Source organism: Mesoplodon bidens (assembly GCF_964165515.1).
Source record: "Mesoplodon bidens genome assembly, chromosome: 2".
In the NCBI taxonomy this organism is placed as follows: domain Eukaryota; kingdom Metazoa; phylum Chordata; class Mammalia; order Artiodactyla; family Ziphiidae; genus Mesoplodon; species Mesoplodon bidens.
Window position 1 is genome coordinate 48,668,573 of NC_138177.1, and position 13,618 is coordinate 48,682,190.

The following is a 13,618-nucleotide window of genomic DNA, read 5'->3' on the forward strand; positions in this document are numbered from 1 at the left end:
AACAGCTGGTGAATTCTCATTCCTGCTGAGGGCCCCTCTGTTTGGATCCTCAGCCGGCAAGACACCGTCTGCTGAGGCTGGACCCAGAGACAGGAGGATAGATGAGAGGACCTCCAAACAGCCCCGCCGCTTACCAGACTCCAAGCTACATGTACCCTGGCCCTGAATCTGACCTGACCCTGTTCTGCCCCCAGGCCCGACGCGCTGCCTCAGCCCTCCCTCTCCCTAATCCCAATCCACAAGCAGCCCAGAAGCCAGGCAGGAGGACCCCTGCTCTGTGCCCTTCCAAGGAAAGGGAGTCCCCAGAGGCCAGCCCAGCTGTACACACTGTGCTGCTGCTTGTGCTCCCTGAAAGCAACTGTCCTTTTGTTAATTTTGCAATTTCCCAAAGTGCCAGGAGCATCTCATCTGACAGTCACAGCATCTGTTCTTCTCAGTCTCCAGAAGGCTGGGTGGGAGCAGTGCCAGCCCCTTCCCTGGGGCTCGCCCTGCCTCACGTTCCTTCTGCCAGTTTGGACACCCTGATCACCTGGTCCCCTGGGAGCACCTCCGGTTCCTCTACATCCCTGGTCCTGGCGCCCCTCCCTATGACCCCAGCTGGCAGCCTCGATAACCATCTCCCCTTCTGAAACCAAGTTCACTTGCCCAAGCAGGTAGGCACCTGTCCTGTTTCTTAGGGGGCTATAGGGGAAGAGGCTATTCTTTCATTGGAGGCCCACCCAGGCCCCTAACAGGTACAGGAGACTCAGGGGGCCAAGAAGAAAGCTGGCCTGCCCACTGCCCCCTTCCCTATACACACACACAGTCCTTGGACTGCTCAGTTCCAGGGCAGTGGAAGTTCTGGTTGGGCCTGCAATCCAGAAGACCTACCAGGAGTCTGGCCTGCCCTGTCCTGAGCTTCTGCACAGGGTTCCCAACCTCGGCACTGCTGACGTTTGGGGCTAGGTAATTCTTAGTTGTGTGGCTGCCCAGTGCTTCATAGGCTATTGAGCAGCATCCCTGACCTCTACCCCCTAGATGCCTAACACACATTCCACTCCGCCCCCCCCACACCCATCGTGATAATGAAAAATATCTCCAGACATCGCCAAATGTCCCCTGGTTGAGAACCACTGAGCTAAGGCAAGAAAGAAAACTGACACCTGAGCATCAGTGACTGACACCCCCCACGTTTCTGATTCCCAGGCTCCAGCTGACAATGGGATGGCTCAAACTAGGCATTGGCACACATTTTCTGTAAAGGGCCAGATAGTAAATAATTTCAGCTTTGCAGACCATATAGCCTCTGTGGCAACTATTCCACTGCCAGTGCAGCATGAAAGTGGCCAGAAATACACAAATGAACAAGTGTGACTGTGTTCCAATAAATCTTTATTTATGAACGTTGAAATTTGAATTTCATATTCTTTTGTCAAGTGTCACAAAACTTTTTTCTTTTTTTATTTCCAACTCTTTGAAATTTTGAAACACACACTTAGCACTTGGACCCAAGGATCTCAGAGGGATCGCAACACTAGGACATCCAGGTTGGGGAGGGAGGTAACCAAATGTGGCCCAGCATGGTCTCCTCTGCCCCATCCTGAACCCCAGAGTAGAATGGATGACCCACTAATCAAGCCATTTAACAAATATATATTGAGCAACAGATACTATGCTGAGGGTGCAAAGGTATAAGACACAGGGTGAGACACCCCATCTCCATACAGATTAGTGAGAGGGTTGCCTATGAAATGACAAGGACACTGAAGAGGGTCCCCTAGTGCCCAAGAGAGCGGGGGCAGATTAGGCTTCCTGGAGGTGGGACCTCAGGGCCGATCCTTGAGAGCAAGGAGGACTTAGCCAGGTACACCTAAGGGAGAAAGATAACCATTTCGAACAAGGAACAGCACTAAAAGAGTGAAATGATAGAGTCCAGCCCCTTCCAAAAAGGGCAGGCAGGTCAATATGCCTTGAGTGAGCTGGGGATATGCAAGACAAGGGCTGAGCTAAAGAGGGGCCAGATGACAATAGCCCGAGTGTCACAGGAAGGAGCCTGCCATCAACCTGGAAGCAAGAGAAGCTGAGGAATTTTTAGTAGGAAAGTGGCATGATCTGATTTGCATTTTAGGAAGCTATCTCTGACTGCAGTCTGGAGGGTGAATGGGAGGGGGCAAGACTGGAAACAGAAAGCCTGGGAGGACAGATGGTAAGAATTCAGGTGAAAACGGGTGAGGGTCAGAGCTAAGACTGTGGGAGGCAGGCTGGGGCGGGGTGGGGGGCGGGACATGTATAGGAGAGGCCCTTGGGAGGCAAAGTGGGAGGACTGAGTGGTTGGCAAGACACAGGAGTGAGGGTGAGGGAGGGAGAAACCACAGAGGATGTGAAGGTCTGGGGGGTACCATTCACGGGACAGGGAACCCAGGAGGAGAAGCAGGTGGACAGGGCAAAGAGGGATGTATCAACCAGGGTTCTCCCAAGAAACAAAACAAGTAAGATGTGTGTGCACAGGTGCATGTGTATGTACATACACACACACACACACACACATACACACACACATATGATTTATTTCAAGGGATTGACTTACATAATTGCGGGGGCTAGCAAGTCTGTTTTCTGTAGGCAAAAGCTGGCAGGCTGGAAACTCTGGTAAGAGCTGATGCCGCACTTTGAGGGCAGAATTTCTTCTTCCTCAGGAAGACCTCAGTTGTGCTTTTCAGGCCCCTCAACCGACTGGGTGAAGCCCTCGCACATTATAGAGGGTAGCCTCTTTACTTAAAGTCAACTGGTGGTGGATGTTAACCACGTCTACAAAATACCTTCTCAGCAACGCCTAGATCAGTGTTTGATTAGACAACTGGGTACTGTAGCCTAGCCAAGTTGACACACAAAACTGACCATCACGGGGGTGGGGACAGGGGGTTCATCCCACCTAGAGATGTGAGAGGCCCATGGGCACCCAAGTGAAGACTTCTGGCTGGCCGACACAGGTCTGAGCCCAAGGATCCTTCCAGGTCCCTGTCACTTCTCCTCTGACAGTGCCTGACTAGCTCAGGTCCCCACCTCCAGGTCTGCGTCTGCTTTAGGCCTTCCACCCTCCCCACCAACCCAAAGTGAACTTCCCAAAGCATACGTCTCAGCCTGTCTCTTGCCGGCTCAGACCCCTCTGACCGCTCCCACTGTTCTCAGATAAAGCCCCTGCAGGGCTCATAAGCCTCCTCGAGGACTGACCGAAGCCTACTCCTCCGGCCTCACCTGTTCCTTGTTCTTTCACCTCCAGACATGCTGACCAACTCTCGCCCCAAACTCACTCACTGCTCTGCCGTGCTACCGCCGGGAACCACGCCCTCCTTGCCCCTCCCAGCCCATGCCTCATACAGCTGACCTATCTGGTGAGCTCAGAGCCTTCCTTCAGGACTCAGTTAAAATGTTTTCTCTGTCCCTGAGCCTCACTAGGCCAAGGCAGGTACCCCTCCATGATACTTTGTGCAAGCCTGGATTACAGCACTCACCGGAATGTATTTTGATTATTTTTTGTGTCATCTCACCATTACACTGTGAGCTCAAGGGTTCATACTATGTCTTATTCTCCTCAGTGTCCCCAGCACTCAGTACGGTGCTTGGTACAAGAGGTGCTCGATATTTGCTTGTTAAACAGATGGATGGATGAAAGGACGGATGTGGCTGGGTGCGTGGATACAACAGTTTTCTAACAACTTCTGGCTATCACTGACTGAGCACTTCTCTCGTTCCAGGCACTGTGCTAGGAACTTTAAGTCCAGAATCAGTCCAGGTTCTTGGTTGCAGGCAGCAGAAGCAGACTTTGGCTGTCATAAGCTAAAAGGAAATTCACCAGAAGGTTATCAGATGGATCACAGAATCAGAGGAGGCTACAGAAGCCAACTCAGAAACGGGCAGAAACTGAGGGAGGCTAGCCAGCAGAGACACATGCAGATCACATCTCAGGAACAGCCTGATCAGGATGCCACCGCTGGCGTCGCCCACACTGGACACTCCCTCCAAGGGTGCCAGAAGCTTGAGATTCCCACTGCCCCCTCCACTGCTGTCCAACATGTGTACCTCACCTCGTGTGATCCACACAGCCCTCTGAGGCAGGTAATCTCACCTCCATTTTATAGACGAGGAAACTGAGACTTAGAGAAGCCTAAGGTCGCCAGCCAATCAGTAGAGTGGGTGGGGCTGGAATCAGTAGCTGTCAGATGCCAAAGCCCATTGCCGTCCACTCCACTCTGCACTGTCTCCTTCAAGGAGCACCACCCACCATTCTTATGTAAATGCAGCTCCCTGGACAGTGCTACACAGCAGCCCTGAAATTCCAATGTGCTAGCTTTTTTGTAACTATATATTTGGAGTATGTTTTTGGCCCTGACAATGTCAGCACAAGAAGGCTGAGTAGAGAGAAGGTCTGTGCCCTGACGTGGGCTGATTGAAGCTGTTTCCAGGAGGTTATACATCAGCCATCCAGGGATGCTGGAAAACAGGGGCCTGGCCTGAGGCTCAGGGAGACCTGAAGAATCTGGCCAAGGACTCCTAGTGTCCTCACCTGTCCCTTCCGGCTCCCGTGTTCCCAGGCCGCACATTAGCCACCCAGGGCAGGCTTATGACAAGAACACTCAGAGGCCCCTGCTCGGCAGCCCTGCCACATCCAGGGTCACAATTTGGCTTTGCCAGAAGATTCCCCCACCAGGGATGTCCTCCTCAGACCCAGATGTCCTGGAGAGGCAGGGAGCCCAAGGACCCAGTCCTAGTCCCAGCTCCACCTCCACCACTCTGTGACCTTGGCCCAACCTTTCTGGGCTTCAGTTTCCCTATGACTCAATCCTTTCTCTGCTGCCCCTGCCCTCCCACCCTCCCACCTCCCACACTGGCCAAATCGTTCATAAAAAAAGATCTCAGCGTTCTCTGAGCTCTTCGGAGAGACCACATAAATGCAGGGCATTATTAGCACCATTACTATTAAATATTAATAATGACATTAGCATTGTCTATTATAAGCCTGAAAAGAAGCTCCGAGAGCCCTGGGTTGAAACGGCTAAGGGAATAATTAGGCCCCTCCGGGCCGCAGACCCCTTCAGGCCCTCAAGCAAAATTAGGAAGGCAAATGTGGATGGAGTAGTGAGATTTCCAGCCCCCAGGGGCTCAGTTCAACTTGGCTCCTCCTAGACCTGCGCAAATCATGCTTTTTCCAGTCTCCAGCACCCCCATGCCAGGAATGCATTCCCCACCTCCGCTCTGTCCATCCAGGCCCAATTCAAGATGCACCCCCCCACACCCCCACTGATGGAAACCTTCACCCACCCCCCAGCTCCCTCTCTCCCCCCACCTGAACTGTCACAGTGGTTATTCTCCACTATTCATTCACCAGTCAACAAATAGTTATTTGAGTCTCTACTAGGCACCAGTCACTATGTTAAGCCAGGGGCGGGGGCGGGGGCGGGGGCGGGGGCAGGGGCGGGGGGAAGAGATATTAATGAGATAAGCTCTGCCTTCAGAGACTGCAGTCGAGGGAATTATAACCAGTATTCTACATGGCACTTGTTCATACAAAAACTGCTTTTAAAATCATGTTTTATCCACATGTCCTTACAACTATTCTAAGTAGGAATAGGATCATTCCCATTTTACTGATGAGGAACTGGATTCTCAGAGCAACTAAGTGTCTTCGGTGACCTGCCATTGTCATCCAGCTGGGAGTGACAGAGCAGAGTCCGGCTCTCTTGAATGTGAATCCAGAGCCACCCAACCCTCGAAGTGGAGAAGGGCTCAGCCTCGTAGGTGCCCACCCTCGTTACAGATGGGGAAGCTGAATCCTAAAAGGGTCCAAAGGGAAGTAGTGACGTTTATTGAGCACCTACTATGTGCTTAATTCAAAGCTCACATCAACTCAGCGAGGTTTGTGTCTTAATCCCCATTTTCTGAATGGGGAACCTGAGGCTCTGAGGAGGTAAGTGGCTTGCCCGGGGCCACGCAGCCCAGAAGTAGCAGGACTATGTGTCAAGCTGGTCCTGTTTCAGAGCTTTGCCCAACCTGCCCGTCACTCTTCCCCAAAGCTGTGGATGGACCGTCCTGTTACCACCATCAGACTGCTTCCAGAAAGGTTACAGGCACACTGAAGGCAGACCACATCCTGTGGCCCTCGAATCCCCCACTGTTCTAGGCAGAGACACGGCTCCATAAACACATAAACACTCCTGGGAGCTCTAGAAAAGGTCTGAAGCCTGAAGCCAGAGGTAAAGAGTCTGGCGGGGCGGCGGGGAGGGGCCAGGAAAGGCTGTGTGAGGCTTGGCATTGAGGAGAGAGGAGATCAACACCATCAGGGCCCTGGGGCCTGGCAAGGTCTCAGCGCCTCTCCACTGGTCCCCTGGGGCTGGCCCGAGGCCCCCTCCTTGACCACTGGAGATCCACTGGTAGGGCCTCCAGAGGAAGGAGCCGATGGTCTGGGCAGGGTTGGGTGGCCCTCAGGATGCCTTCTGGGACCTCCCGCTCTGGGATCACCACATGCTTACAGGCAGATCAGTGACCCATTAGATTAGCTGCCTGATCATCTTCAGATGGTCCTTCTCTGCCCCATCTGGACCTCTGTGGAAACTCAACTTGGAGATGAGGTGTCCCGCTCTAGACAACAGGAAGACACACTGATTAGCCACAGAAAGGAGAGGGGCCCTTACAGTCAACCGTGCTGAGGATTCTGGGATCTGACAGGCACCAAAAAAGAGTGAACTGTCCTGTCCCCTGCTTTGCCCACCTGAGAAGAGTAGGTGATGGGGGACTGGAGCCAGACCAGCAGTCTCTGCTTCTCCACTTGTTTACTTTGAGCAGGTTCCTTAATCTCTCTGAGCCTCATCTGTAAACTGAGCATAATAATAACTACACATACCCCCTTGGGTGGATAATTCAGGTAAAGCACTTAGTACAGTTCCTGGCACGTTGGAGACACTCAAGTTATTATTAATAATTTACACAATAATTAATAATACCATTATAAGATATTTTTGTCCTTATCGAACTAATGGACCCACAAGCAAAACTCAGCCTGGACCCCCAAATGCTCAGCCCAGTCTCTTGTCAGAAACAGAAGCACCATAGAGGCCAGCCATGAGGAGCCTCCCCAACCCCCCAGATCCATCTGAGATGAAACTCTGGGAAATGTTTCCCAAATCCAGTCCTAGGCTTAGTTTCACTTAGTTTTTTACTCCACTTAGTTTCACTCTTGTTTTCACTTACTGTGGCTGCTGGAGCCCACCTGGGCAGGGCAGGGGAGGGCAGGGCAGGGCAGGGCAGGCAGGTTGCACAGAGATCTGAGGGCATCTTAGAAACCCCAGCCACCTGTGTCATTGGGACGGGAACTGTGGCCTCCCCAAGGACCCAGCTCCCACCATAAGGGCAGCAGCTGCCCTAAAACACAAAGTCACAAAGACAGCAGTATCAATCTAAAGCGATCCTCCTTGCATGCATTTCCAGACCCTTGGCCCCTGAGTCAGCCACTGGCTGGTCCGTCAGTCCCAGGGCAGCAGCTGAGCCATCCCCTCTTGGCAGCCGTTTCTGCTTGGAGAGAACTCGAAGCCCTCTCCTCAGAGCCTGGGCTGACCTGGGCGGGGCCAGAGGGCAGGGCTCACCTCAGGAGCTCGGGGTCAACGTGCCAGCCCCAGGAAGACAAATAGACAGACAAGGACAATGTGGGCAGAGGCAGAAAAAGGAAGGACGTCCTGGAAGGAACTTGCACAGCATCAGTCCAAGTTATCCAAGAGACGTGGCTCACACCGTCTCCATCAGGAACAATGAAGACTATCTCCCGAGTTGGGGAAGCTTTATGGAGCGGCGGCCGGAGGACCAGAGGGGAGAGCATATGGGACCTGGGCAGGCATTCAGGCCTTGGAGGCTGCGCAGCAGACCCTCCTCCACACCACACCTCCTTCTCCCTTTCCAGGCCCTTCTCTGTGGGCCCAGGTCTGTCCCAAGCGCCTGTGACCCCCTCCACTCAGGAAGACATGGAGCCATGTTCCAGGCTTGACAGGTATGCTTATTGAAAACTCTGATGCTGGCCTGGCCCTGCCAGCTGTTTCTAGCACCTGGACCACTCACCAGTCTTGTCTGTGCGAGCTGGACAGCAGGTGGACCAGAGGAGGGTGAGAGAACAGTGACAGCCTGACGGGGCCCACTGCCACCACAGATGGCTTGTCCCTCCTCCTCCAGGCCCCAGGCTTCCTGGGCACACCTGCCACATGACAGGAACAGAGCAGGGGAGATGTGTCACTCACCTGGGTGAGCACCTAGAATCTCAGAGCTGGCAGGGGCCTTGGCCCTCTTTAACCCCTTCGGGTTACCAGTGGGGCTCAGAGAGGTCAGAGCACTTACCCTAGAACACACAGCCAGTCACTAGCAGAGCCCAGACTACCTTTCACACATTCAGACCCCCAATCTAGTGAGCTTTTCGTGACAATCCACAGCTGGCTGATTGAAAATGGGCTTGGATCCATATGCACTGATGTGAAAAGGTGCCCAAGATCTATTATATAATTTTAAAATAGTTTGCAAATCATGATGTATTGTGTGATCCGTTTGCATAAAATAATACTAATAACCCATGAAATTATATACATGAAAATAATAAACCTGGAAGCATGTGATTTAAATTTGTTAAGGTACTTTCACTATCTATTTTTAAATTTCCTCTAATGTTCGGATATTTTGACCAAGAGCCCGTGTGACTTTTATAAGCAAAGGAAACAATAAAAATAAACACGTAAGGTGGGCAACGGAGGCAGCCCTCCACCCCACTTGCTTTGCACCACTAACTGGGGATTTCTGATTTGCAGCCCTTCCTCTAATAGGGGATTTCTGGAGGAAACAAGGAGTTTGCCTCCATAGGTCTCTAGGGTTTGAGGATAGGAGCCACTTTCTTTTGCCTCCTCACCGCACCCCTCTCCAGCCCTTCCGTTCTGGGCTGGGCAGGGAAGGTGGGGGCAGGCAGGCCAGACAGCGCCAGGAGCTGAGCTGCCCATGCATTATGGAAGATGTGGGCGCCTGGCTCGCTCCCTAGCCCTTAAATGACAGCAAATGAGGTAAAGCCAGGAGGGTGGGGACGGGAAGAGGGTGGGAGGGGGGCAGGAGGAAGCCGTCTCCAGGGCCCCGAGCGAGCGTTGGCTGAGGACGGGAGCCAGCCAGTGAGCGGAGCCTGGGAGAGGGAGGAGCACATCTTGATGCAGAGATGCTGCAGTGGCTCCATCGCGCGCACACACACGCACACACACACACACATGCACGCCCTCACCCGCCACCGCCACTGCCGTCGCTGCCGCTCCAGGACAGCAGGGATCAGCTGAGGCTGAGGCAAGCCGAGAGGAGAGGAGGGCAGCCCAGGGGGCTATGAGCAGCGTCCACCTACCCCAGCCAACACCCTTCTTTCAGCCCAGGTAGGTGCCAACCGCTTTTGTCTCCTCCAGTCCTGGGGCTTCCCAGGGCGCTGCTGTGGGCAGGGGCTCCGCGTTCAGTTTCCTGGCAACTTGGGAGGGGGCAGGGACAGGGCAGGAACCCCAGCTGGCTGGCAGGGGCCAGTCTGACTTCTCACCCCAGCCCCACAGGGGCCACCAGGACTGGAGATGCCCTCCGCCCTACGTGGGTGGCATCCTTCAGGGCCCTAGCAGGCCAAGCCTGGTCCAGAAGCTAGACCCCAGCAGTGTGTTCAGGAATTCAAGCCACAGGCTGGTAGCAACAACTGCCTCCGGAGAGGGCAGAGGCTATGGGCCTGCCCCACACCCCTGGTCCAGGGCTTGACCATCCATGAGGCCAAGTCCCACACCCTGACCTGCACACAGATATCCCTGGATGGAATTGAGCCTGACTGCCCAGACTTGAGGTCCCCCTGGGTCTGCCTGTGCAGGTTGACCTCTTTGCAAAGTCTTGCTTCTGTTCGGCAGAGGGGAAGGCTGTGGGAGACAAGGAGAGACTGGAGCACAAGTTTGGGCAAAGCCCTGTCCTGGAGCGGGGACATAGGGAGGAGAAACTGAGGCAAGTCACATCCCTTCCCCCCTCCCCAACCTTATCTCCTCCTCGGATCCCTCCCCCTCATCCTCACCGGTGGGAAGAAAGGATTTGCAGAAGTTTGGCTTTCCAGTGGGGAAAGGGGCTAGGCTAGAAGGGGGAGGGGCTCCGTTTAGGGGGTCTAGAAAGAGAGGGCAATCCTTCTGTCCAGCACCGTGGGGCTTACATAATAGCCAGAGGTGGGGGAAGCAGCCCCAGCCAGTGTCCAGAGATGAATCCCATCACCTTCTCCAGGAGGGATTCCCAGGTCTGGGAGGCAAGGAGGGGGGTGAGCTAAGACAGGGCCTGTGGAGGGAGAGAGCCCTGACCCTACACAGGGACAAAGCCAGGGACCCTTCAGCCACAGAGCACTGGGGGCTGAGCCTGTGTCCAAAGAGGAGAAGTTGTCAGTCAAGGTTGTTTGGAGGTTTGGGAATCTAGACAGACCAGAATGGAGTGAGCTGTGAGTACGCATGGCCCCTGCCCTGGAGAAGGGCAGTTTTTTTAGCCTCCAGGTTTCCTGCCGTTAACTTCCCCCACTTCATGTCCAGCCTGCAACTGGTCAGACTCTTATCACCCTTTCCTTTCAGCCTGATGCCCCAAGGCCCCAAACTCCCTTCCCAGTCCAGCTGGCATCCTTTCTCTTCTGCTCAAAGGGAAGCAGAAGGAGGAAGAGCCCAAATAACCCAGGAGGTCAGTGATCTGACCTCATTCTGGGCAGCAGTCTCAGGCTCCTCTCCCAATCTCCTGGCCAGAGAGCCCCTACCTCCACTTAGGTGTAGGTAAGCCCCTACCTCCACTTAGGGGTAGGAGTCCCCGCCTCCCAGTTGCACTCAGAGGGAACCAGACAGAGCCACCGGAGATCAAGGGCAGCAAAGGGTGGGCCACCTGTGGGAGAGGCTGGAGGTGGAGCAGGGAGATGGTGCCCTGACTCCTGTCCTGGGGGGGGGGGGAGGGAGTTCTGCCCTTAGACACAGCAGCATCCAAGCCCTTCCCCAGGGTGCCCACAGTTAACCCCTTCTAGCCAGGCTGCAGGACCACTCAAGGAAGGCTTTGACCACAAGCTCAAAGTTCTTCCTAATCTCCCATGAGATCTATCAGGAGTCACCAGCCAGCAAGAGGGAGGTGGGAGGTGAGACGCACAGGGAGGGGCCGCAGAGCCCATGGCATCAAAGTCATCCAAGATCCACCTGTCCTTCTGGCGCTCACCATGAGCAGTGAGGGAAGCAGGGGCACACTGCCCTAGGAAAGGTGTCCCCTTCTCTCTCTCTCTCTTATTCCCCGCCCGTCTTCTATGCCCCACCCGGCCAAGCTTTCTCCTCACATTCCCTTCCTGGTCGAATGCACTCCTCCACCTACCCTGCACCGTTCCCCCTGCCAGATTTCACTCCTTATGCAACTCCATTCCAGCACCTTCTCTGCCAGCAGTTGTTTAAATAGAGACACGTGTGGGATGGGCCTCTGAAGAAGTGTGCTCAACAGGATGGTTGCACACATTGTCTCTGACCGACCGACCAGACTTGCTCCTCAGGAGTAAGTACAAAGAAGGAGGTGCCCCCAAGGTATCCTCTCTGACTTTAAGGCCATCAGGGAAGCAATACCTTTGGGGTGGTTTGGAGAATGCACTGTGCCCCACCTCCCAGAAACATCCTCAGCCAAATGTTTGTGAGAAAGCTTATCTACACACATTTATGCCTGAGGTTGGAACCACAGGGCTGAGGATTGATACACAGGGAAAGAACTAGAGCAAAAGATATGCCAGTGAAGCAGGAGGGATTGAAGCTAGACTGCAGGAGACGCTTCCTCAGCAGGAAAACGTGCCATGAGGAAGCAGGGCAACCTCCTTCCAATGACTCTGTGAGGGTGTGGAGAACTGGGGTCTGTCCAAGCTCAGAGACAGTCCTGCCTAGAAGTAGAGGCTGGGCTAGGCGACCTGTTAATTTCTCCCAGCCTCAGGTTATCCTCGTGCAAATGGTACAGGGGGAGGTGACTCAGGAATCCATAAGAAGACAGACCTCCTTTTCTCTCCCTCCTGCATGCTGGCCACCTCTCAACCTTCTGGATCTCCCTAATCTAGACCAAACCCCCCAGGACTTTGCTAACTTGGAACATTCATGGGAGTTTCCATGGGTTCTGTGCCCCAGTGGTAACTCTCCTGGAGTAAAGAAGTACTTCCATGGGTTTAATGAGTTCTCTTGATACAAAATGAGCCCATGTTTCCTTGTTTACCCAGAGAGGATGCAAACAAAAGCAAAAGTGTGTGACATTCTCACCCCAAACTGCACACACTCCATCCCAGAACACGTGCAAACCCAAGTGCACCTCAGCATCTTTATCTGATGAGCCCCACCCCACACTCGGGGCACCCATCCAGATGAAACCTGCTGGGTCTCCTCCAGCCCAGCCCACATCCTCTCAATGTCCACCGACCTCATAGACCAAAAGGCTCCCCGACCCTGGCTCTGGCTGAAGGGTGGCCTTCCTGCAGCCCAACAGGTGCAGTTAATCTGGGCCCTAGAGTGGAAACTAGCCTGAGGGGAGGAGCAAGTTCAAACCCACCTCGACCAGGCTTGGTTCTGAACCAGCCTGTCCAGGAATTAGAGGCAGTCACCTCTCAGCAGAGATGAGGGGACATGCAAAATTGCTCCGCTGATTTCTTCCCAATTTGGATCTTCTGAACCAAGTTGAAACAAGCGCTCCCACGCCTGACGTCTCAAAGGGGGCTCTCCTCCCAAAGCCCTCACTCGCTCTGCCCCCAGACCCCACACGGAGTAGGCAGGCAAGTGGGAAAACCTCGAGTCTGGGTGCCATTTGCCCTCCCCCAGGTCCTCCCAGGAGAATGCACGGCTCTCCCCTTCTGCCCCCTCTCCACTCTGAGGGGTCTCTTCAGTGGAGAGGGTGGGGACAGAAGGGCCGAAGACTCCCGGCTGCAGATCAAGGGCCGGACTTCCCCGGCCCCGTGCCGAAAGCCCAGGCAAACCCATGAGCCTGGGAGTCACAGCTCTCCCCAGAGGGCACAGCAGTGCCAGGGCTGGGGCCTCAGGGAACCAGCTGCGAATACAAAGAGCCTGCAGAGAACACCGAGGGGTGGGAGGAGAGGGAGCACACAGAGCAGGCTGGGGAGGGACCCAGCTGCAAGACTGCTCTGTCACCAAGCAGTCCCTGTCCCCCAGTGGGGACTGAGAAGGTCCCTATCCCACCCAAATATGCCCTAAGGACCTCCTCCAGCTCAGGGCACCAGCCCCGCCCGCACCGAGGCCTCTCAACTGCAGTCCTCTTCCTGCCGGCTCCTGCCACCAGGCACGCAGGCCCACCAGGCCACTGAAGACACCCCATCCCCCCAGGAGGTGTGGGCATGGCTCAGACCTTCCCAGAAGACAGTGGTCCCGTCCCAGGTGGCAATTCCTTTCGTAGGTAGAGTCCGCCTCCCGTCGTACACCCCACAGGCAGGAGGTGCGGTGGCTGAGGTGGAGCACCTGTATGGGGGGGCCCGCGTGGGTGTCCGAGCCAGGTGCTCTCCTGAACATGTGGTGTCTGGACGTGTGTCTGTGTGTCCTTGTGCCTTGTCTGGAACGGCATGGCCGCCGGTGCTGGCCCA